The sequence below is a fragment of the Euprymna scolopes genome, chromosome 6 (assembly GCF_053919585.1).
Source record: "Euprymna scolopes isolate OS-2025 chromosome 6, ASM5391958v1, whole genome shotgun sequence".
Lineage (NCBI taxonomy): Eukaryota > Metazoa > Mollusca > Cephalopoda > Sepiida > Sepiolidae > Euprymna > Euprymna scolopes.
The window spans coordinates 73,525,743-73,551,866 of NC_136487.1; the positions used below are offsets into that span (position 1 = coordinate 73,525,743).

Here is a 26,124-nt window from a genome sequence, read left to right on the forward strand (position 1 = left end):
TAAAATATATATATATAAAATAAATGTTATCAAAGACAAGATAAGCTACTTTTCTATCTACCTGGATAAGTTTGTGTTTTAACTTATTTTAAAGCATTTATTTTTAAACACAAATAGTGTAAAGTCTCAAGTTAGAATAAGAAAAAAATGTCCTTGTGACATTTATTGGATGGGTTTTATCAGTATTTTGTTTAATTTTCGATTTTTGAGCGATTATTGAGACTCATCAGATGACCATCTCCTGTCAGTTATTTTTTCTTATTCTAACTTTAGACTTTATACTACTTGTGTTTTAAAGTAAATAAACGTTTTAAAATAAGTTAAAACAAAAAAAACTTATTCAGCTAGGTAGAAGAGTCAGATATCTTGCCTTTGGTAACATTTATTCATTATATATTTGTTTTTTTGTTTTCAATTTTTTTTTTTTTTCTATACTGCTAAATGCCTATAAGTCTTTCTTTACTAACTATTTCTGCACATTGTCAAAATAAAATTTTTTTGTGTGTGTTTTCCCAAAAAATTTTTTAGCTGGACATCTTCGGCTTAAGGGCAGGTAAAGAAGATGAGGAAGAAGAACTGTCATATATCGGTTTACTTCATCTAAAACATCTGATCTTTAAATCAGCTGTTTTATCCTCAACGCACTTGACCCCTTCTAAAACATCAGACACTCAGATCAACCTTTTTATTAAAACATTCGATATTCAAATAAATCGTCATTTTTACTCAAAACACCTGACTTCCTCTGAAACTTACGACATGCAGATCATTCGATTTTTTTCCTCGACGCACTTGATTTCTACAAAATATTCAAATCACAGCTTTTCAATATTTTTTATGAGAATTTTTGGTCATCATTATCAGAGTAATCCGGATTTAAATCCCAGGATCTTTTCATATTAATTTGAAACCCAGTCCTACGAAATGGTAAGAAGTGGGGCTTATTACATCTTGCTACGGTTCTGCCTATAGGGATATTTAATTGATATTTATCTGGCATACACTTTTGAATTATTTTGCAAGGGAGATAACTCAATTTGTCAACAATTTTTTTTTTTTCAAGTTGTCTTTCAAAAATTGAAACAAACTTTTTTGTACATAAAAAAATATTTTTCATCAATAAGTTCTAATAAAAGTACAAAATAGTTAACACTCAAGAACTTGTAAACCTATATAATTTATATAAAACGCACTAGAACAAAATTATCTATCGCATTCATCTAGTTTTAATGTGTAGAAACAATTTGTAAGATTTTTCTTACCATTTCAAAAAAAATCATATAAATCATTTTCGCATATAAAAACTAGGCACTTCCAACTTTTTTTTTTTTTTTTTTTTACAAATTCTCCTGTGTTAACTATTTTATACTTTTACCAGATTTCTTTTCCAAGAGTTCTTGTATTTTGCTGCTTTTGGTCTATGTTTGATTTTACACTTATTAGTAAACATACTTTTGGTTTTGTCGAAATCTTTGGAATCAGGAGTTATCATTATTTACATATTACTATTTTCCCCTATAGTGAGAGGGTAAATAGCGGGTTCATACCTTTCACAATAATATCAGTATATAACTGACCACATGAGTTTTTAAATCAGCATAAACGATTCCATAGGCTATAATCCTATCCATTAAACTATTCATACATTCCCATTTTTAAGAGAGGGGTAGAGGGATCTGAAACGAGACAACTGTATTTACATTGTGTGTATTAAATAAAAGGTTCAGTTCAAAATCTTGTTTAGAACAAACATACTCACAAAGTTTCTTTGTAAGATATGTACACACAGCTTGTTTGCATACATCATATATGATGTATGACATACTGCATATATATATATATATAATATATAATGCGGGGCCCGTTTTATTTGGGTCATCCTATATATATACAGATAGGGTGACCCAAATAAAACGGGCCCCAACTCTAATTAGGGGGCCCCCCCAAGTTTCTTAGTGTTTTGTCCAAATGAAATGAAACTTTGGTCATAACTAGTTTATTATATTACAAAACACTAGGGTTTTTGGCCTTTTTTTCTCCGTTGACTGTAAAATGCTCAGAAAAACAATTGAATGTCCTCTGTTTTTTTTTGGGGGGGTCACCCTGTATATATATATATATATATATATATATATATATATATATCATCTACTATGACATATATGACGGATGTGAACAAACAGACAGGAATACGGACATATTATATATATATATATATTATTTTACATGCATAAAAGTATAAATTTAAGATAGATATGTGGATACGCCCTTATTTTTATTATTAAATATTATTTTACATGCATAAAAGTATTCCTACAGACATGCATGTTTCTGCTTTTAGCCTTCGCAGCAGAGGTTAGGATCGAACTCATGACACCAGTATCTGTGTTCTGATACCGCACCAATGTACCACAGTCGATTACCACTTGATTGCACAATTTTTTATCATTTATTTATGTAAAGATTTGTTGTTGCCGTTATTTTTGGCAAAACGCTGTTATTTTTATTTTTTCCGCTACCTTAGCATTTATTTTTTACAAGGTATAAGGTCTTTTTGTTATTCATATATATGTGTGTGTGTGTGTGTGTGTGTGTGTGTGTGTGTGAATAGATCGTGCTTATTTTTTATGGGACATATTTATTTTTATTATTAAATATTATTTTACATGCATAAAAGTATGCCTACGGACATGGATGTTTCTGACTCTTAGCCGTGGTCAGCATAGGTTAGGATTGAACTCGTCACACTAGTATCCGCAAATTTATCTTAAATTTATAAGTAATAAAAAATCGTGCATTCAAGTGGTGGTCGACTGTGGTACAATTTCAGAATGTGGATACCTGTGTCATGAGTTCGATCCTAACCTATGCTGAAGACAGCTAAGCACCAGAAACATGCATGTCTGTAAGTATACTTTTATGCACATAAAATAATATTTAATAATAAAAATAAATAAATACGTCCTTAAAAAATAAGGACGATCTCTTCATATATATGAATGACAAAAAGACCTTATAGCTCTTAAAAAACTGTAGCGGAAAAAAATAAAAATAACAGCATTTCCAAATTGTTAATATCGCTAAAAACATGCCAACAACAAATCTTATATATACACATATGAGGGCCGTTCCAAAAGTAATGCCTCCTATTTTTTCTTCTACCCGAATGGATCAGAGGGGATTGCAAAATGCATTGTTATGATGACTGAACTTATGCATTGGTGAAAGGTTTATCTCTCTGTTCTAGATATTCATGTTGTAAGACTCTAAGAAAGTAACCCCTGTCATGGACGTGTGTCGGAAGCACTGATATGTCATTGAATTCCTCCAGGGAGAAAAAAATTGAACTGATCAACATTCACCAACGCCTGTTGGACGTTTATGAAGCCAATGCAGTTGATGTCAGCACAATTAGGAAATTAGTTTGTCGATTTCAGAGTGGTAACAGAGATGTAAGTGACAAAACACACTCTGAACTCATACAAGCAGGATATCAAGAGTCTAGCAAAAGTGCATTGAGAATGATGGTGACTATGTAGAAAAATAAATTCTAGAGCACAAAAGTTCATTTTGATAGAGTTCATTTTAATGCTACCATCTTCATAGCTCTTCAATGTTTTAGTGTTTAAGTAAAAAAAAAAATAGGAGGCCTCACTTTTGGAACGACCCTTTATATATATATATATATATATATATATATATATATAATCAGCCAACAGAAAGTCAAACACAAAAAACATGAATAAATGTGGGTGCTTATTTACATAAATACACAAGTGAAATGTTGCAGTTCCAAATAAATTAACAGAAAATCTCTATCAAGCAAAAATATGCATCAACAAATTATGAAAAACTACTAAGTAGAGTTTTAAATAAAAATAAAACCAATTTACTAGTTGTAGTCAATCAACTTTGATCCATAAAACCACATGCTGTCGTCATATTAGAAGAAGAGAGATAATTGGCACACTGGCTTACAGACGCATAATAGCAGAGCTTCCACATGTATGAGTAAGAAATGAATTTTATTTATTAATAAAATTCTACTCGATAATTTTCCATAATTTTTTTGTGTATAAACTTATTTTTGCCTGATGTGCAAATATATCAGTTTTCTTGTTAATTTATTTTGAACTGCCATATTTCAACTATGTATTTCTGTCAATAAAAACACCCACATGTTTGACGTACAATTAAGTTGCCACGGTTGGTTGAATGATTTCAGAAGCAAGACATTAAATTTCGTTTTTCTTTAGAATATTTTTAAGGTATTTTTTTGAGATCCTATCTGTTCCATTGCCTTAATCAATAATTTAAAGGAGACTCCTCTTAAACCTTTACTGCAGTTTCACTGTAGATCCAATTGTCAGAAGCATATTCTTGTCCCATATGCCTGTATATATTTGAATTCAAATTTTACCTATTCACATTATTTGGATTCTTCGGACTACTGTTCTTATCCTTAGTTATTTTCACAACATTTTGGCCGATGTAACCTCCAACCTTCTTCAGATGTATCTTCTCAAACTTCAAAAACTTTCTGTCGAATTCTGAAATCTGCACAGAATTTCTAACAGAGCTCTATATTTAACCCATGGGGGTAGCATACTCTTGTTCCATCAGCCATGACTGTCTTAAGTCACTCGCAATTGTATTTTGAGTGTGGACGACACTCAAAATACAATTGCAAATTAGGATTTCTACCCAGTCATGGCTGACGGAACGAATGTATGCTACTCCTGTGGATTAAATAAAGGGTTTCATTGGAAATTCTGTGCAGATTCCCAAGTTTGTCAGAAAGGTTCCTAAATGTGATAAGATACCCCAGAAGAAGGTTGGAGGTTACATCGGCTGAAACATTGCAAAAATAACATTCTGAAGACTCCAACTAATACCAAGAATCAATCCTCATCTCAAAAATTCAGAAACGAAATTTAAACTAGTTGAGAACCAAACTCTCATGCTAATTTTTAAAATTTGTTTGACATGACATCAGCGCGCGAAGTCGTATTTTTGTTATTACGACACAAGAATATTCTTAAGCCTGTGATTTGTTTTTCTAAGTTACTAATAATGCTATGTTTTTGTTTTAAGCTGGCCAGTTAGGATTGAGGGCATGTGCTGCATGGGGAGAAATGATATGAGAATGCTACGATAGTCTCAAAAGTGTGCTGATCTCATAAGAAGATTAAAAATCTGGATAGTATAAGATGCGTGCAGAACAAAGTAGACTTTGATGGTATGGTCACATTGAAAAAATTGATGAGAGGTCTTGGGTTCATAGAACAGTTTAAGTAGTAGTCAGCGGAAAGCCAAGAAAAACAGGTGAAGAAGTGATAAATTGAACTTGAGAAATAGACAATGACCTGACAAGGAATAGGTTAATTTGTTAATTAATTAAAGCTATCCAATACATGTCAATATGTAAAAACAGGCATTAAATGGATGATAATGAAATGTTAGAGATAAAGAGTTATACTTAACTAGCGGGAAAGGGAGGGGCTTTGCCTGGGCGTAAAATCGGCTTAAATATGATATTTTAAGTTGTCCAGATTCTGTATATATTATTATAGAGTTGTGATTTCCAAAATAAAAAAAAAATTTTTTTAGGTGTCATCAACTAGAATCGAAACCGAAACTGTAGTGTTCAAAGCTGGTGACGTTACCACTGTACCAACGTGACACGCATATAAAGGGATTAAAAATAAACTAAGATGAATGTACAAAATGTTTAAGATTTTTTTCAATTTTGATCCCTTAAAAACAATTTTGGTACTCATGCAGAGAGTGATCTGTGCTGAAATAATAACGTTATTATTTAAAAAGCCATTCTTAACATGGGGAGGGTGTTTTGTATCTATTCTGTTCTTTAACCTTACAATTGAATATAAAAAAAAACATATCATAAAACTTTAATTAAACATGGAAATACGAATTAAAAAAATAGGGTGGGTCACTCTCTGCATTAGCACCACAATTTTAGCCAGCTAAAAACCCATAAAAGAACGGCCCATAAAAAATCCAATCATTTGAGGCCTTTAGCACCGCTCTGCGACTTTTAGTTTGGGAGGAGATAGAGTTTGAAAATATGAAGACAGACAGACAGACATATAGTCGTTTATATATTAGATTATGTATAAAATCATATGACAGTTTAGAGTAATTAGCCAGAATCAAAACTCAACCATGCAGTTGACAGTTGTCTATTCTAACCATTAGGCCATTAAGAATAAATCAAGACTAAGCAAAATCTCAATATTTATATAAAAACTGTCAACTAACAAAGAGTTCTCTATTTGTTTTTTGTTTTTGTTTTTTTTAAGTTTTGCATTATCGTTAATCATAATATTCGATTTCACTTACCATCGTGCTTAACCAAAAGTGGGTGAGGGGAGGGCATATGTAGTCATTCACAGACAGAAACATTTAACTAAACTACCTATAACCTGTTAGGTTCAGGTTGATGCATTGTACATTCAAGTATACGTTTAGTGCTGTGAATTGATTGTGAAGGTCGATAGATATTTTGAAAGTAAATCTAGAGTGTTAAAGAATAAAAGTTGCTATCTGTTTTTCATTTGATAGAAGTTGGCTGTTACATAGTGAGGGCCATGTTTGGATGGAAGGGCTTGAGTGATATCTTGAAAGTTAGAGGCGATTTTAAAAGTGGAAGTTGATGAAGCTATACAACTTCTGGCCGAGAAAAGTTTCTATTTTTTAATGGCAAACAATTTAAGCAAGCAGAAGTGAAACAGCCATTCTATGAGAAGCACTAATTAAAATGGGAACAGTCTCATACAATGCATCTAGGTTAAACAAGACTACTGATCCGTCTCTCTCTCTCTCTCTCTCTCTCTCTCTCTCTCTCTCTCTCTCTCTCTCTCTCTGACGTTACAGTCCACATATTAAAGTCTTTGTATCACTCCTCCTAGTTGGGGATATGGTGGGGCATGATATGAATCATCCAAGTTATCTACATTAATAAACCCGAAGGCCTTGTTTAGATGGAATTGTTTGAGTGACACCTTAAAAGTCAAAAGTGATCTCAAAGAAGAAGTCAGTGAAACCATGTGACTTCTGTCTGAGAAAAAGTTTTTATCTCTTTTTGGCTGACAACTTAAGCAAGTGGAAGAGAAATATGTCATTTCCCCGGGAAACCCAAATGAGAGTGAGGATAATTGCATATAATGACTAATGATGGAATTCTCTGGTTGGTATTGATGAATATAGAACCTTTACTGAACATTGCTTTCTGAAAGGTAGTAAAACGGCATTCACTTTATTTTTTACAGTTGTTTTTATTAGTTAATCCTAGACTTGAGCTCTCGTAGCTTAAGCTTTTAGGTTGTATAATTTTGTTCTTTTGGTGAGATTTGCTCTCCTGAAATTCATACATCTATTAGATATGCAATGTAGTTATGTTATATATTCATTGCATTCAATGTGCTCTTCAGTCTATATAATTTCTAAATCAACTTTTGTTCCTGGTTTAACGATATATACACTTGACAGCAAATAAAACACAACACGGCTGATTTATAGAAATCTTTGTTTATTCCCCACTGACAACTTTTGATTTAATATGATGGATGTTGACATCAGTGAAGGCATGTGGTGGGGATGTGGTGCAGATGTTTTAGCAGTGAAGAAAATGTGTCAGCTTTTCCCCGCTCTGTGACCAACTCTTTTGCTCGCTTTCTGTTGTGTCAATTTATATAAATATTCTTTCATCCTGGAATGTTTAATATTTCCCATTGTCTATTGTCTCGACCTTTTGATTAATACCCTCTCACATAGTTCTAGTCAAATTATGCATTTCAATAGATGATAATGGTGGAAAGCATCGGATTCCTCAAATGGAATTAATTTGCATGTGTGCAACCTATCGAATGCCTCTCTTCTTGGGGTCACCTGCTAAATATTCAACAGTTAGATGTGATTTAAGTAGTAAGTCAGTGATATACCTTCTTGGAGCGGTCGAGATCATTTAAGGTGTAAAAAGACAGGCGATTTATTTCTGTCGCTCTCTCTTTGCTCTCTTTTTGCCATGACAGCCTGCACGTTAAAATCTTTGTATCCCCACCCTCCTTCTGAATTTATGAAGGGGAGCGATTTATCACGAATATAACCTTTTCGTGCACGAAAAGAATGTTCAATAAGGGAAAAACACGTGCGGACACGTAGTAAGACATAGTTTTTCACACGCACACATGCTGCTTGTACGTTCAACAAATACGTACTCGTGAGTTATCACCGGTGAGCAATCAAGAAACACAATTCAATTAAATATGTACATATTTGTGTGTCTGGCTTCATTCTCTCCCTCACCACTTTCCCCTGTGCGTGACCACCAGTTTATATCGTTGAGCGTCCAGTGGTTTTAATCTTCTTTTTCTCAAGACGAATAAACTTCATGCATTAAAATGCAAGGACACCTGATAATTTAAAGGTTTTATTGAGAAAGAAGGTTCTTTCAAAAGACAACGAGAGAGGCAGGATAATTATTCTTTATAAAAACAGATAGTTTGAGATTATTTTCTTCCTAATCTATATAAATAAGACAGTAGATGTATGTGTGTGTCTGTGTGTAAATATTTAACCGATAAACTCTTAAACTACTGGTCACATAACACTGAAACTAACAGAAAATAGTAATCATACACCAAGGATGGTTCAGAATGAGTCAAATCTTTGTTTGGATGGATGAATAACGCGTACAGACATCTATCGGCAAGTTGCAACGTAAAATGCTCATTTTAACTTGCCGACATATTTGTATTAGTTTGAGCATGCATGAAACTAATCATAGCTAAAAGTGGTTTAATTTTAAAATTTCCTCATCTTTCTGTTGGGTTGGCTCAAATGGTAGGGAACGCAGCTGAAGCACTAAATGTTTTAGTTTCAATTGTAGCTGATGGCACCCAAATCATTTTTTTGTTTGTTTTGTTTTACTCTTGAAATTACTATTATGTGTTAGGTACAATATAATATTCAAAAGAGAATTGGTTCTGTGATAATAAATACAAAATCTGCATGAATTAAAATATATTTAAGCGTATTTTATGACTGGCAAGGTTGCTGGTAATAATGACAAAATGATAAATATTTATTGATTTTAAACTACCAGTGAAACTAAAACCTATGGATCACCCCCCTCCCCCCTCCTCACACACACAAATGTTTGGTTTGGTTGTTTTTGTTTTACGGCATATCAACCCTTTTCAGGTTATTTAATGCCGAATCCAAAGATTTTGAAGAAAAATATTTTTAATAGAATATATTTGTTGTTTTCAAGTCAGTTTCTATTTAACCCATAGTTGGGACCCTAACAGGTACTACCACTCCGGGTCAGAGTGGACCTGGGAGCAATGGTAATTAAAGGGTGGCTCCACACTCCCCAAAGCCCACAAGCTGGGACCTCACCACTGGATATAGTTTAAGGTCATATCCAGGACCTCCATTGAGGACTTTTACTCTCTGCATGGGGGGCAGTCGGCGTATTCTAATGCCCCACGGACAGGGCCCACACACAAATGTATTTTAAATTTTGCAAAAATATATGCAGATATTACGTTTTCTTTCTTCTTTTTTTTTTTTTTTTTGATTAAAAAAACCTATAACCAAATATTTTGAGATTTTTAAAAGTATCTGAATCAGAATTGGTAATTGTATCAGAATCGGGACTTGAGAACAGAATCGATAATTGTATTAAATTAGGGGAAAATATTGGAATCGTCTCGTCACTACTTCCATTTAAAAAAAGAGAGAGAGGAATGGTGGCTGTACAAAAATAAATAAGACTAGAAATTATTTCCTGGAAAAAATTGACTCTGATTAAATTTTATTTGTTTTTAACAACATGGACCAACGTTTAGCAAAATAAAATGGCCATTCAGAATGAAATATTGATTTTGTAGAAAGGAACGTATTGATGACAAAATTTGAGAATTTCACTGACTTTGTTATTACAGAAAAAGATTACCAATATTTATTATGAATCGTACAACAAAAAAAAATGGCTTATTATTTTTTTTGGTTGTTTGTTTCTTGTTGTCGTTGTTTTTTTTTGTTTAGGGGGAAGGGCTTTAATACAAAACAAACCTGTTTGGAAAAAATTGATATACTTTCACAATATTTTTACCCAAAACTTTGATGTGGATATAATATCAAATTTTGACCTGGTTATCTTTTTGCTTGGTGACTTGTCCGTAGATGCTGTAGAAATGCAGTGTCCTGTACTATTTAAAAGTATGGTGCTTTGGGAGTTTGTCTGCATATATATGAATAGAAAAATTATTTTTTTATAAAAAAACGAATAGGCAGAATACACATTACTAATGCAGTAGTCTTCATGATATCACTAGCAGAATTTGAATCTTAGTTAAGTCTAAAGAATGTTTTAAACTGGATACATGTTTTATAAATTTAAAGAAATTAACGTATCATAATAACAACTACATAAACATTATATAAATATTTTTCTTAAACTAAGTGACCTTTTTTATATATAATGCATAAAAAGTAGACTTTAAATGTATTCATCATTAGTTTAAAACAAATTTTTGCTTAAAAATTTAACTTCTAATGTTTTTGCCAATAAGAACAATGCATAAATACATTTGTCTTAGTTACTTACTCTCATTCTAATACTAAGTATCATTCTTTCCCCACAAAATATTTTTCTTTGTACTTGCTATCAAGTGGTAGAAGCTAGGTATACTGTTTTTGGGAAGCGTGTATTTTGTGGAAATGTATGCAACCCTTAGATAGTTAGCATAAACTCTTGTCAATAAGCCAAACTCTGAGACATGGTATATTTCACAGGTTTATTGTCCGTCAACAAAGGTAAAACTGAAGGGAATTAAAAAAAACAAAAAATAACACATGTTTTCCGGAAGACGTAGATGTAAGAATTAAAGTGAAAATTTAGTAAAGCCCTAAGATTGCTTATAAGTTTATAGAATAAATCATTTGGGCATGAAAAATATTCTAGAAAGGAAATAATACAATAATGTTGTGTATAAATCAATTTTTAAAGAGTTCAACACATGGTGAGAACGTAAACAAAGGTTGTTCGAACAAAGTGAATAATACTAAATACTACTAAGAAATAATGCTTGTATTTTGGCCTTCGGGCCGGGATCAAAGTGTGAATTATTGTACCATTTTATTGTTATCTTTTTTTGTTTTTACACGTCAATAAAAAAAAAAAATGTTTTAAAAATTGGGAGTTAAGTAGGACATCCCCAAATATGAAAGGGTGAATGCGGTATTATGGTGAAAGAAGATACTAGCTGGGAGAAACTTTTAACTTTGTTTTAGTTCTGGAGTGACAAGGATGACCAACGACCCCCAAAATCCCCCCTTTTGAGTTGGCCATGTGCCTAAGTTTTTTGTTCATCGTTGATTTTGACTGTATTTTTTAACATGAATAAAAGATTTAATATCTCAAAGTGTAGTATCTGTTCCGACAGATACTGCAAGCAAAGAAAGACCATATGTGGGGGTAACTCCACATATCAGACCTTGGTCAATGTAGGGGCAACCCTTCATACCAACAGTTACTATCCAGCTCCCATTTCCCACCCATCGGGAGCTGGTCTCATTTTCCCTCCCCCTCTCTCCACATTAAAAAAACGGCCTTGTGCCTAATTTGCTCAGTGGGGAAGCAAATAAATACATACTGCAAGCAAAGACCATATGTGGGAGAAATCCCACATATAAGACCTTGGTCAATGTAGTGGCAACCCTTCATACCAATTGTCACTATCCAGCTTCCCTACTCCCCGGGGAGTTGGTCCCCATTTCCCCTTCACTCCTCACTTTAAAAATCGGCCTTGTGCCTAATTTGCTCAGTGGGGAAGCAAATAAATACCTCAAAGTGTAGTATCTGTTCTGCAGATGCTGCGCTTAAGATAATTCATCCCAGTCAATGGAGGGGAAATCCTCTATTCTTGGACAATTATTATTTTTGGTAACCATAGTGCCCCCTTTTTGCCTACTTTTAGGGGAGCTGATTTTTTCCCCACATTAAAAACGGCCTTGTGCCTAATTTGCTTTGGTGGGGAATCAAATAAATACAATAATTAGAAACGTTATAGAAAATGTTGCCTACCGAAGATGTCCGAAAATGTCAAGATATCAAAAGGATAGAAAAACTACGCTATGTGGCTATTGTGTGTGCGGCTGAATTAGAACGGGCACCGGAAGCGTTTAGCCAATGTTTAGTAGGAAATAAACTCCTTAATTAGAAGGGCTGGTAAAGGGAGATAACTCCTAATAAATCTATGCTACGCTAGACAGAACACTAGGTAAAGATGAAAAGCAACGTACTCCGGTACTGCAATAATGCATAATTTATTTATATTACAAGTCTTGAGAAACAATGGATACTTCATGTATACTTACCCACCCACCCCTACAAAAACAAGAAATTTAGATTTAAACCAGCATTTTGTATTTTTCACCTGAATCTTCATGGCCTTCGTTCAGTCTTGAAAGACAATGGATACCCTCTGTAAGGGTATCTGCACATGTAATTGTGAAGCAAGGGTTTCACAATTCATGAAACACACGTCTTCTCAGTTGGCATTGCTTGATTCCAGTAGCAAGGAGTAATCCAAGACGACTGCAAATAATGCCGAGATAAGCACTTGATATTTCCAAATGGTCACTAATTTTAGCACTGACCAGTCTCAATGTCTCTTAACTTTGGCAATCTAATCGGAATAAGTATGTCAATGTGATTATACTGTATACATTTTACCAGAGCGTAAACCAACTAATGAGAAGAAATGAATATGGTAAAAAGATGGAGCAAAGGCTTACACATCCAAGAACAATGTTGAAATATCTCTAACACAATTGAACTGAATGAATAACCCTAAAAAGTCCTGATTTCAATGTGATGGATTTTACTTAAGAATAATATTCCACTTGGAATCATCCAAATGACAAATGACAACTGGAAGTTCACACAACCGTCCATGTTAATCTGAAAAGCAAATTGGACATCTCTGCTAACAGTTGTGTTTTTCTTCTATTTTAACATGGATTTTCTTTTCAATGAGTCTTTTGTATTTTCAGCGATTACATATGTACATGTGAAATCATTCTGTTAAATTTCCTGAAATTTACGAGAATTATCTCCCTTTTTTGATTGTTCATAAAGTCAGGGATTAGCATCTAGCTTAAGCATTTCCCCATTTTATGAGACAATATTTTAATAAACTTCTCATTTCTTGAAATAAAACTGATTTTGTTATTGACAATAAAATAAAGCTCTACTAATTTGTCGGACTTGAACTTTTCTAAAATAATGTTTTAACTTAAAAAAATATTAATATTTAACTTAAAATTTTTTTTTTTTTTTAAAGTTTGGGTGCCCGGCATTGCCTGGGTGTGTTGAGCCAAAAAAAAGGGGGGGGTAGTAAGCAAGCAGGCTCCAACCCATACCACAAAAGAGGAAAAGAAAGTGAAAAGAAAAAGAAAAAAACCTGATGTGTAAGCTGTTGCGCCCATTGCTGAACCGGAAGTGATGTAGGTTTAAATTAAGACTAGACAATCGAAAAGAGGCAATGACTTTTGAAAATATTGGCGAAAAAAGCGACCCCTCCCTGTAGAAAAGTGCCAAGATGAGGGTGAAGGAATTAATGTTTGTTGCCAATTTTTCAATATTTGTTGTCCGAAGGGTCAAGCTTCAAAACGATACTGATCTCATGAAAATCTATCGCCTCTGCCAAAAGTTTTAGGCAGACATATAAACATACATACATACGTACACACACACTAACAGACAGGTGAGATTTATATAATAGATTATTACTAATAAAATATAACAGTAATTGAATAATATCAAACATAAATGCTCACACTTCAACAATAACTTAATTATTTTCTGGAAGTCTAATGCAACAAACGTCTTATAATTTCTGGATCCTGGAAAAATACACCTGAACCGATTGGTTAAATATGTATTTTTGGTCTTATTTCTCAAGATGAGGTTTAGCTCGAAAATTCAAAAAACATAACACCAGCAATGCCATCCTGGTGCTGTGCATCACGTTTATAAATAAATGACCAATAATTGAAAATTATTGAAATTTTTAATATTGTCATTTATTCTACTTACCTCGTCTCGTATACAACAGTGTGTTTCTTTTTTTTTTTTTTTTTTTTACTAAAGTATATTGTCATATACTTCAAAAGACAACTCTATAAAACTTTTTTTTTTTTTTTACATATAAGATTATTTTAAAGAAAAATGATTGAATTAAACCAAAATATTTCTGATTGAGGATTTAAATAAATTAGTAAGCAAAATAAAAAACTGGGCGCTTTTACAGTATTGGGACGAGATTTTCAGAACTCATAATATTGAATTTCACATGAAAACAATGATATCTATGTATTCCTCATATTTTTGAGGTGATTATATCCAAAGATTACGAAAATCGATAAAGTAGAAAATTATTTATTAAAGAAAATACAAAATAGAATTTGAAGAAAATGATTGTAAAACATAGGAAAGTCCAAAAGGGAGGTAATTTTCTGTTTAGATTCAAAGAAGATGGCGGCAATTTTTCACCTGCTAACACGATTAAAGTTGGGTTTGTTTTTTTTTAATAATTCAGTAATATTCAGTTAATTCCGACTGCATAATTTGGAAGCTACTACTGTAATTTATTAGAATTGACAAAAAATCAATTGAAACCATTGTTTTTTTTTATCAGAAAACTCCATTTATAAATTACGAAATCTCGTCCCAATAATGTAGAAGCACCAAAAAATGTTTTAAGTTAAAGTTTTACTTTGAAATTATGTCAACCTTGTAAAACATCATCGCCAAAATCCAAAGTCACCAGTCGCCATCGTCTTTACTGCGTTAATAACTAAACAACTTCAGAATATTGATTTGTTTTTTTTTTGTTTTTTTTACCATTTGACTGTTAATATCAAGGATGTTGTCAACCCACTTCTTCTTCCCTCTGCCTTATCTTCTTTTCCTCAGAACTGTTCCTTGCAGGATGATCTTTGCAAGTCCTGAACGTGTTACATGCTCATAATATCTATGTTTCCTTTTTTTTTTTCACCGAGGTCAGTTGGTTTTCATATTGACGCACTTATTGAGCAACCTTTCTGTGGACTTCATTGTTGGTGACATGATCCTTGTATGAGATGGTAAGGAGTCTTCTGACGTACCTCATTTCTACTGCTTGGATCCTCCTTTGTAGGGCTGCATTCAGTGTCCATGTCTTGCACATGTAAAGCATGCTTGAGATCGACTAGTGCTTTAGTAGATTTGTCTTCGGTTCAAGAGGGATGTTTCTGTCTCTCCATATTACCTATACACTCGCCCACAACCGCACCAAATGAAGCCAGCTGGTCCACCATTCATTTACCATACAGCGTACTTACAACCTGGATGGATTACGGGACTAGTAACATTAATCTTTTGTAAAAATATTGCATTTTTGTTTTTTAACTGAATTCAATAAAAAATATTTTAGAAGATGGGTTTACCTCAAAAATTCAAAGAATATAACACCGCCAATACCAACCTGGTTCGACACATTATGTTGGTAAATAAATAAATTGTAATTGAATTAAAATCTTTTAATATATTCATTTATCCTATTGGACTTGTCTCATATCCAACTGTGTATTTTATTTTTACCAAACTATGCCACAGCCTTCGAACACTGATCTTTAAAACTTTTATTTGTTTTCGTTAACAAGTAAAAATATTTTAAAGTAAAATTATTGAATTAAAACAAAGAAACTTTTTTTTATATATCTAAAATTTATTTGGTGAAAAAAGTTGGGGGTTTTTTCAAGATTTAAACAAATTGGTAACAAATTAGAAAGCAAAAAAAAAAAAATATTGAGTTAAAATTTTAGTTTTAAAATTCTGTCAACTTTCTAAAACATCACACTCAAAGTCACCAGTCAACATTGATAACCTTTCATACTGTCAACGATATAAAAAAAATATTGATTTTTTTTTTTTTTTCACTATTTGAGTTTCAATATCTCTTGTAAAGAATATTTCAGTCTTTTGAGCTGGATTTCCACAAAACTGGCCATGTAGGTAATAGTACCGATTCTGCACAATCACATTTATACTTTGATCAGATAGATGCCATTTTTTTTTATTATAATTATTATTATAGAAAATAATTTATTTTTTACTTGCCACTGGAATTGTCCTTTTTAGAAGTACAAATATTGCACAATATATTTTTACACCATTTTATTGCATTAATAATAAAAATAAAAGTGTCTTTGTCTTCATTGCCTTCGCTGAAAAATTGGAATTTTGCTATTTTGGGGGGAGGTTTTCATGTTTCATCTTTTTCTATAAACCCCGACAAGCCTTTTGTATCTGTATTTTTTATTTGAAAAAAAAAAAAATGCGGAATTTGTCATAATATATCTAAACCTGTATATCTACATTTGTAGAAAGCGTTAAAATAACCATAAAATAAAATTTTAAAAAATAATAATTTTCCTGCTTATCCAGAATTCTGCTCCCCACCCCTCTGAAAAAAAAATAAAGAAAGAAAAAAAAAATCTGTATGATGTATGTACCTGTGAGTGAAAGAAAATATCATACACCAAAAATCACGTGACTTGAATGAATAGTTTTATTTTTAAATAAGAAAATCAAATTTTATGGTTAAGCAATGTGCAATGATTTTGTAATGCCATCTTGAAAACAGCCTGAAGAAACAAGTGAAATAATTCTAAATCGAGATTTTAGAAAGCCATTCTTAGGAGAAGGAGGGAAAGGCAATGGAACAACTCAAATTCACTTAAAATTGATTTTATTTATAAAAATTACTTGATCAATTTATATGATTTTGGAATATGATATTTCTTTTTAGTCACGGGTATGTACATCATACAGACTTTTTATTTTTATTTTTTCATATAGGGAAGATTTTGGACGAGCATCGATCAAAACATTTTTAAAATGATGGCACAAGCCTCAGCAGCATACAAATTGGTCAGGAAGGTTCAGAGAAGATGGAAAGACTGAAAAGGGAGAATACCATCTTGTCTCTAGTAGGGAGTGTTTGAAAGTATTGGAGACTGGATGAGATGTATTTGCACTTAAATTCCAGCCAATGGTCGTTATCAGAAAAAAAATCAATGGTAAACGGTTGTTACAATAACAGAAAGAAATAGTTATGTAAAAAGGTAGAAAGTGCTGAAAATCTTGGAAGACTTGTCTCACACAGATTCCAAGGAACACCAGTTGTTATTGCCAGTGAGCAATCACTTGATAATGATTTGTATGAAAACTACTAGTGAGTTAATAATAATAATTAGTAATAGTATTTTTTAAGATAACATCTTTTTGCGTTTTATACTTATTCTTATGGCCATCTAGAAAGTCTATAACATTTCAGCTTTTTTTTCTTTTTTTTTTTTTTCACTCGTCGTAAACATCAACTCCAAAACACAAAGCGATCATTGAGCTTCTCTGGAATTAGAATGGTAATAAGTCTCCCCGAGTCTTCCAGCAGAGGTCTGGTTGGTGCTCTTCCTCCTCAGCATTTTTTAAATTATCTTTGACCCTTCCCAAGTATTTTATGTGGTATTAACCGTGGCTGGTACCTTCACTTGGGGAGTGAGGGGGTCAGTTTATTATTATTATTATTATTATTGTTGTTTTTTTTTATCTGTATATTATAATCTCTTGCCGAATCAATATCTGTGACTTAGAACTATAAAGAAATAAATGCTTATTTGTTTTTTAATTCATGTAAACGAAAACTGTTTTTAAGATACCTGCAATGTTGTTTAGTACTTTTTTCTTTTTTAATTTCTTGCAGGGTTGCTTTTCTTGGAACATCATTTATATGTTGTTCTTCATCATCATCATCATCATCATCATCATTGATGTTGTTATTATTACTACTATTATTACTATTACTGTAATTGTTGGATGGTTGGAGGAAGGGCAAACAAAGTCGGTTTATAAACATAAAACTTTTTTTTTTTTAATTTATGTCAAAATGTACAGGGTGGCCCACTTAAAAGTAGCCCCCCCCCCCCCAAAAAAAAAAATGTAATAGAGAGGAAGAACATTCTTTTACTGTTTAAATTATTTGCAGTTTTATAAAAGATGCTGGGAGTGCTCCCCATTGACATCTATGCATTTCTGGGCATGTTAAACAACATTTGCAGATACTGCCTGTAGATCTTCTTTTGTGATTCTCCTGATAGCGTTGGTAATGTTCTCACTTAGTTGGTCTAAATTGTGAGGATTATTTGCAGAGATCCCTAGATGTAAAAGATCTTTCTACTCCAGTAGTTTCTTCCCCAGAACCGCTAGACTTTGGAATTCCATTCCAGGTCCCTGCTTCCCCAACTGTACTGACGTGCAGAAGTTCAAGTGCAACGTGAACCAACATCTTGCTGCCCAAATCCCTACATAGTACCCCAGTAGTTGTTGCCCCTGATTGTAGCCCCCTACACCAAAGTGGCAATGTGCCTTGTTTGGGGTGAAAATGTAATAAAAAAAATAAACTTTTTGTTTTAAAGTCTCACAAAGGTAAAAATTACACGATGACAAGTCCGGGGAACGTGGTGGCCATAACCCTTTGCTTATTGTTCTCTCTTCCGTAAACATGTCATGAGACGTGTGGCATGTATCGTCATCTTGTTGGGAAAAGAATTGCATTTTGTCTTGTGGTGTCAGTTGGTCATTAAGAGAAAGATTAGAGAGAACAGGCTACTTTTAAATGGGCCACCCTGTACATCTACATTTTACATATGTACAGATCTCTTTTTTGTCTTATTCTACTTCAATCGAAGTTCTAAAAAAAAGAAATCAATGTCTCCTCCCCCGGGGGCTAACACTTGATCTCTATATGAGATGCATAGATGTTCGAATATTTCTTTAAAGTATTCTTTTGCCTTTCAAACGTTGAGTTATTAAATAAATTAGTAATATTAATTTTCTTCTCGCTTATTGACCAGTTAACTACGTCATAGTATGTATATCTTATGGTCTTACTGGATCCCAGGACAAAAATTAATCTAGTCTGGTGGAGTATCCAGCTTAGTGTTGTTACTATAGACAACATCACTTAGACAAGATGCACCAATGCTTGTATAAGCCAGTGTGGGGTAACCATGCCTAGGCGATTTTGTTTGGGCTTCAAATACTATGCTATTTTGAATATTCAATAAGTATTTACTTCTAGGGAAAAGTATCCTTGTGCCAGGTTGTCCTGACAAGTTCCTGTACAGAGAAACCTTAGACACTCGAGGATAGTGTCTAGTAGGCATTCAAGTTCTCTCTTATACTTATATATATATATATATATATATATATATATATATATATATCCGTACATGCAAATATTTATCTAAATAAATATATGCAGAACATTTTTTTGATCCACCACAACTATATTACCATCGAAACGGCTTATTTTTATTTCAAATCAATAATTAAACTTTGGTCTTTTAAAAAATTTTATATATAGTAGAAAGCAAAGACCAAAATACAGCTATTTGTACACCTAATTTGCATGATAATTTTTAAGCTGTTTATAATTAATTAATGTTTGGAGTTATTCATTTGTAATCTGATTGTCCTATTTTTCCTCTATATGTTATATATTCGTTGTCATTGAGGTTATCCTTGAGGAGTACCAAATTGAGCTTTCGTTACATTTGAATATGTTATATAGAGTTCTTCATTTAGGGGCACATTTTACGTTTTCTATATAACATAAGAAAGATTCTGTGTGATTGTCTCTAATATAAATGGTTGTGTGTTTGATTATCATAAAGGGAATCGTGTGTGTGACATGTAATTTCTGAACCTACCTCTGTTTCTCGCTGTTGAACCATCTGGCAATTTCTCATCCTGGAGAGAGACTTGATACCTGTTTGACGAAGATTTATCACTCCAAGACGATGAAATGGTTTTATAGTTTTTATTTCACTTTCCCCAGAGGTCCTGCAGCAGGTGTAAAGTGAAATCTGCTTGTGTGGTTCTTCTTCACACACGTCAGCGTTCGTCTCCCCCCTCCCCAGTTAAGAGGGGGGAGACCACGGAAAACGTCCGTCTTCTTCAAAGCTCAAATCAAATCTCTCAGATCTAGCCAACCACGTCACACATACGTAATTTGGTCAGCTGACCTTTGGTTCTGGTAAACGTGTCTACCTCCACGTTTACTCACCTCTCTCTCTCTCTCTCTCTCTCTCTCTCTCTCTCTCTCTCCTTCTCTATTCTCTTATAGAGACACAGAGAGAGAAAACAGAAAGAGTAAGAAAGCCAGAGAGGGGGGGGGGGGAAGAGATGCTCGTTAACATATATATGCAATAGTTTTGTTGATATTAACAGTAATTGATTAAAGTGATTTAATAAAAATAATGCTCATGAGTCATGACGAGAATTCCACAAGATATGTTATGTTTTATGTTAGATATAAATATTTCAAAAACAGGCAATTTTGTAAATGCGCAATTTTTTTTTAATGCAGTGGATATTAAGTTACTGTGCAACATGTGGGACCTGACTCACGTGCTTTGGGTACATTGCCCTAGTGCCGCAATGTGCTAAGGTTGTTTTTGGTAATATTTAACAGTTTAAAAATAACAGTTATATCATTCAGATGTGCTCCTAAACGAAAGAAAAAATATTAATACTCTCATGTGTCCCTCTAATATTAGTTCATTACATCACATAGCTTCATGACTTGTACGGAGTAACTTCAATTACACACACACACATACACACATATATATATATATATTAGTGTTGGGACAATTAATCGGATTCCGGAATCAGAAAAATTGGAAGATTTGGGGGTATCGGAATCGGTATCAGAATCAGAAAAATTGATGCCTATTTTCCGATGGCAAAACGTTTCTTTTAATTGTTTGTTTTTTTTTATTTGATTTTGTTTAAACCAAAATCTTCCATTGCTGGTAATAATGATAAAATAATAAATATTTATTGATTTTAAATTACCAGTAAAGCTAAAAATCGATAGATCACTCTCCACAAGTGTATTTTGATGTTTAGGAAAATATCTTCATATTTAACATGTGTTTTTACGAAAATCGAGGAAAATAACAATCTTATTGTTAAATAATTAGAGATTTATAAAGAATCGGAATCAGTAATCGGTAATTGCATTGGAATCTGCGAAAAATAGTGGAATCGTCCCATCACTAATATATATATATATATATATATATATATATATATATATATATATATATATAAAGAACAAGAAAACAAATAACTTTGCAACAAAATAGCTTACAAACAATTTTTTTTACATTTAAAAAAAATGCAAGACATATTTTTAGCGATTTCTGATAAACGTACAGAATAGTTAACATTCAATAACTCGTAAACTAAGGCAAAAAGCCTCATGCAATTTATATAAAACGCATAAGAACGAAATTCTCTATCAAAAGTAAAAGTTAAGAATAGTTAACATCTGCAAGGTTGTAAATCCCCTAAGATGGCAGATAAAAAAAAGTCTTACAAATCTTTTCCACATCTTAAAAGTAAGCTGGTTTAGGTAGAGAATCTCATTCTAATATGTTTTATATAAATTATGCCTTCATTTAAAAGGCTTCCTCAGGATGATTGACTTGATGAAAGTAAATTAAAAACGCGCGTGCATACTTGGAAATATCTGGTACGTATGTTGCGTGCAAAGAGGTTTTTGGTCCCATTTTTTTGGCGGGACACAATCTTTAGAATTGAATATGAACATGCACATCAGACATTTCCAAGTAATGCACTTAATTTTAATTTACTTTCTTCATCTTGAGGAAGTCTTTTAGATGAAGACGAAACGTTAATGAACTTACAAATGATCTAGGTTTTCCTTTTTATTTACAGGTTTGTTTTACAATACACGTTGGTATGAAAAAGTGATCGAATAACAAACATACAACAAATAAATGATACCATAGTTAAGATAAGTTACTCTTCTACCTATCTGGAAAAGGTTTCAGTGCTTTTATTCCCTTTAAAACGTTTATTCCGATCAAAAAACAAATAGTTCCCAAGATTACATGAGAACAAGCAAAATGGCTGCAAATTGACACCTAAATATTTGAAGTTACGATAATGGCTTGAAAATAAAAATAAAACAAAATAATGTTAGAAACCCACCCGTAAATGTTACCGTGACATTTTATTTAATTTTTTTATTTTTAGATCATTATCAAGACTTCAAATATTTAGTTGTCAATTCGTGGCCACTTTTTTTTTTTTTGTTCTCACCTTATGCTCGACGCTACTTGTTTTTCGAGCCAAATAAATGCTTTAAAGTGAGTAAAAACATTAAAAAAAAACTTAACCAGATAGATAGAAGAGTAACCTATCTTGCCTTTGGTAACATTTAATTGTTATATTTTTTTTTATCACTTTTTTGTATCAATGTGTGTTGTAAAATAATCATTACTTTGGAATATCATTTGGATATATTTTTTATGATAAATTATGTGTTCTGTTTTGTTTTTGTGCTTCCACCCAATTTCTTGTTAACTTATATCAAACATTGATGGTTATTGAGTCAACCGAATGTACATATTGAATAGGGATTATCAAAACGGAAACATTTTTTTTGTTAGAGGTAGGCCATTCTCAACAAATGTCATGCTTTATTTATGCTCTTAACTCCCCCCCCCCCCAAAAAAAAACATTAATTTTCTTATGCGCTTCGGCCGTATTAAGAAATACAATTGGTTCTTCTTTATTGTGGCGAAAATTGAAATATTGAATTTCAAGTGAAACCAATAGTATTTTCTAAATTGTTATGTCGCAGTAATGAAAATATCCAAAAATTACGAAAAATGGTAGAAAATTAATTATTAAAGAAAATAGTTTTCAAAGAAATTAGCAATTTTAACTTACATAATAGATTCTTTGTCTCCCTTGTGTTTACATCAAATGTCACACATGGAAAAACAAACATGGCCGAAATCATTTTTTCGTTGAATCACGGAAATACATGTTTTATGTAATATTCCAGAAATATTTAACCAAGTGTGACATGACAATTTGGTAGATAACATTGCTTATTGTTAAAATTTACAAAAAAAATGTAAGTAGTTATCATTGTTAGTTAATGAAAACTCATTTTTTGGCTGCCGTAATGAAGAAGAACCCTGCAATTTTCAGCTTGCATTGAAGTTGTTAAGGCAAACGTCAAGTATTATGGTTCATTTGTGCTACTAAAGCAAAGGAATACATTAACTTCCATGAGCGCCCCTGTCATACCAAGAAACCGACTTTTCGCCAACCTTCTCCTCCATCACTATGTTAAACATTGAAAAATTTCATGTTTTTATATCTGCTCGACAGTGCAACACTACACACAAATTTTGTACAGCATTTTAAAAAAATATATTTCCTGTAATTTATGAATGAAAAACTCATTTTTACGCACACCTAGTTAAGGAAAAAAAAAAAGAAAAGAAAAATTTCCTGTATTTTATGAATGAAAAACTCATTTTACGCACACGTAGTTGAGAAAAATAAATGATCAAATAAAAGAAAACGAATCGGCTTTGCAACAAAATAGCTTACGCACAATTTTTTTACATTGAAAGAAAAATCAAGATGGCGGACACCTTTTTTTATCAATTTCTTGTTATCTTTTATCAAACTTTGATGGCTATTAAGTCAACAAAATCTACATGTTTAATAATAATAATATTAGTCAGTAACTGTATCTATCTGGCGTTGCCCGGGATTCTTTTTACTTTCATTTCTGTTTTCCTCATTAAATACCTCACTTCCCCTCTTACCTCTTGCCTTCTCTTTTAATTTCTTGGAAGAAAATGTGATGTGCATTTTAGTTTTTTGAGAACACTTTTTGTTTTCATTTTTCGAAAACTTCCACTTATAGCAGGGGAAGACAGAAATTTTTTAAATTATTCAATAATGACTGTTCAAAACTATAAATTTTAATGCTTATTTTTATTTATTATGAAATTTTAATTCTCTAAAAAGACTTTTTTTTTTAAGTCATGCATTTTCATATAATGGTACCGTTATTCATTCCAGAATTTTCTTTTCTTAGCGATACTGTTCCTTAAAAGTCATTCATTTAAAAAAAAAAAAAATGTTTACTTTCGTTCATTTAAAAACGTTGTCATTTATTTCGAAATTCTAATTATTTTATAAAGGCTAAAAAATTATTTCAGATTATAGTCAGCTAACATAATTCCTAACTTCCGTGGTAGCGCTACCGGAAGCAGTGACAAGGCAAATCAGTGCCATCACTTTTATTGTTCTTCAGTATTGAAATAAATTAGAGAAAAGGACATTATTGAAAAGTATACCATAAAAGTTATAATAATTTATGCAGATAAAAATAACACAATTAGTCTTTATTTGCACTTTTAATAACAAAATTTATAAAATAAAAGTTTTTATTTTATTTGAAATATGTGTTTATAAAATAAAAATAACAGTTTATTTAATTTTAAAAATAAAAGTTTTTTTTTATTTGGATTTATATAATAAATATATGTTTATGAAAGTATAAAAATAAAATTATTGTAATCACAATAACAAATGAAATTATTGAAATCAAAATCACAAAATTTCAAACATCATAAAAAAACACGTCTCCAATGCATATTTCCAAAAGTTGGTTTTAATTTTCCGCCACCACAAAAATTCTTGCAGATGATTATCGAAAACAACTAATTTTTTTTATTCTTATTTCTATAATTTTATTAATTTTTATTGTATACTTTTCAACAACGTCTTTTTCCCCCTATTTTATTTCAATAAGTCGCCTCACCATAGAAATACTGAAGAATAATAAAGGTGAAGGAAGGGACAGATTTGCCTTGTCACTGCTTCCGGTAGTGACACCGGAAGTTAGGAAGTGTTAGTTGACTATAATCTTATTTTAATTCAATAAATGTTTAGACAATTATTATTTTATTTTGTGCTATTGTGTTAATTTGTGTCGGCTTAGTATGTTTGTTTGCTTTTACCAAAAGGTTATGTCGAACTTTAACATTTTCAGAAAAATTCTTTAAAAAACTTGTTGAATTGTCTCCCATGTTCTAAGTAGAAGTCTTCAAAATTGAAAACAGAAACATTGTCGTGAAAAACTAGAATCCACAAATGCTGAAAATATGTTTGTCGTTACTATTACAGACATAAATTATTTTCAAAAAAATTAGTCATAAGTAATTTAATTACCTTTACTACACATTTGTAAAATATTTGCATAAAAAATATAATATTTAAAAGAAGCAATTTACTTTGTCGTAAATACAAATTCCATGAACAAAGCTTCTTTCCTAGAACGGCTCACTTGTGGAACTCTATTTCGCTGACCAGTTTTCCAGTTGACTACAAGATGGTGGTCTTCAAGTCCAATGTAAACAAGTTCTTGTTCAGCCGTCCCCTTGAATAGTGAAATTCTATCCAGTTTCAAGCATTAAAGATCACTATACTGTTATTTCAGTGACCAGTGTACACTCATTTACCCTTATCCTTGAGTGGTTTCTGGGCCTTGTTAAGTGGTGACTCCCACGTAAAAAATATATAAATACCATGAGTAAGCGAAGCAAAACATATTAGTTTTTACCAATTTTCCAGCTGCATTTCAGTTTAAAATAATTTATGTCAGTAATAGTAGTAATTGCTGAAAATATTTTTTTGAAAAGATAATTCAGCGAAAGAATATGTCATTAAAAATCGATTTTGCAATAAAATCGATAGGATGATTATATATATATATATATGTATGTGTAATTATATGTATATATATATATATATATGTATATATCTGTGTGTTTGTATATGTATTAATACATGTATATATATATGTGTGTGTGTGTATATGTATTAATGTATGTATATATATGTGTACATAAAAAAAGAAAGTCCTATGGCGATAGGTGAGTGGCGACGTGCACAGGCTTAGCGGGCTGGAAGTGCATAGCTGCAAATCTGCACATAGGCGGCCAGTGATTTATCTAACATCGTCGACTAAATCGCTTACAGGGTGGAAGCAACTTCGGTGGATGATCTGGCGGCTGATCAGACTTTTCTAGGGATACACTGCTCACCCATGCATTTGGGAAGGGTCTAGAAAAGGTGAC

At 32.1% G+C, this 26,124-nt stretch overlaps 1 protein-coding gene across 1 annotated transcript in view; it reads left to right on the forward strand.

The window, feature by feature from the left end:
• Positions 1-26,124, forward strand: part of LOC145277690 (intraflagellar transport protein 52 homolog) — a 115,080-nt gene that overhangs the window by 22,434 nt on the left and 66,522 nt on the right. The gene's annotated exons all lie outside the window — the stretch shown is intronic.